Here is a 1,477-nt window from a genome sequence, read left to right on the forward strand (position 1 = left end):
TGTAGAATAAAGCTTCTGAAATTTCATTCATTTTTTTCCCTCCAGCAAGACATTATGTAAACCTTAATTTATACATGAACTCTAATAGAACTATGTATTAAGAACTGGTGACACAGCAAACAAGCAAAATTAATTTTTAAAAAGGTACACTAAATGAAAATGAGAACATGTACATAATAAAGGCATTAATTATCTTTGATTTACATAAGAAAAACCTAGAGACTGTAGTCTTTTGAGGCCATCAGCACCTCCATAAATGTATTAACCTTTCAATTTAATTACAAATAGTCTAGTGCTCTAAAATAAGAGTAGAATTTACTTTGTGAAAAGATTTATTAAAGTTGGATTTCTGTATTGTTGATAACAGATTCCACTATTTCAGTCAGCTATCTGTAGACGTACTGAACTAAAAATAGTTACTTTCAATGAACATTAAGTTAAATTTTATTTTTAGCAAGACTTATTTAATGAAACGTGCAGTGAACATGCTCATTATATTTAACATAAACTCCATTCTATTAGTACCTGAATCAAGCCTAGTATATTACAGTGGTATTTTATTTTGTGCCAGAAATGAAATGAAAGACCTAGTCTCTCAGTGATTGAAAATTAAAATAAAATTACTTGAAAGACTGTTAATTAAACAAGCTAATGACGATATTTAGAAAATGAGGATATGTACTGTACCATGATTATATCCATTGTTAAAATTAACACATTTGCAGTGGCTATGTGTGTTGCATTGATTAGAATGTTGAAAACATTTCATTACTTTGATTTGTTCTTCGATAGACGCCTGTTGGTGGCTACAAGGGGACTTTCTCAAGTTCTTCTCTGATGAGAAAAGGCGGGACAGGTGTTGAGTCGGTGAACTAGGTTCATACAACATTTAAAAAGGCATAGCTGAACATTTTGCCTTGCTGTTTTTAAAGTTGAAGTTGTATTCAAAATGTTGTGTTTTACACAAAGAAAAAATATCTCCACAAAGCATTTTCTGCTGTTCTACTTATCAAACAGCAAAGTCCCAATTTTCCATTGTGGGTTAATCTAGCACATTTATACATTCACATACTGTACTGCGGAGATGTCAGTTTTCTTCAATCTGTGCCCACAATGTAAAATTAGAACGAAAGCAAAGTTCCATTTCTATACCAAGAGGTGGATTTCTCTGTGAGACATTCTGAAATGACAAACCTAATAAAGTTTGTAATCAATAATAGTCTTTAAATAAACCCTTACCTTATAAAGCTTTGCCTAGGGATAAGACTGCCGTTAGAACAAGAAAAGGTTATAAAAAATATGAGTATTTTATTATAAAACCCAGAGATATTCTGCAAAGTAAATTTTGTTTAATTACTCAGCATATAACAAACACATTTTCACGCGTGCAGTTGACAGCCTGCAACACCTCCTAGATCAGCCTGCAGGCCTCTATATGAAGTGGGGAAGTAATAACGGCAGAGTGATGGATCTGAGA

This window comes from Lepisosteus platostomus, chromosome 7 (assembly GCF_059453375.1).
Source record: "Lepisosteus platostomus isolate fLepPlt1 chromosome 7, fLepPlt1.hap1, whole genome shotgun sequence".
NCBI lineage: Eukaryota > Metazoa > Chordata > Actinopteri > Semionotiformes > Lepisosteidae > Lepisosteus > Lepisosteus platostomus.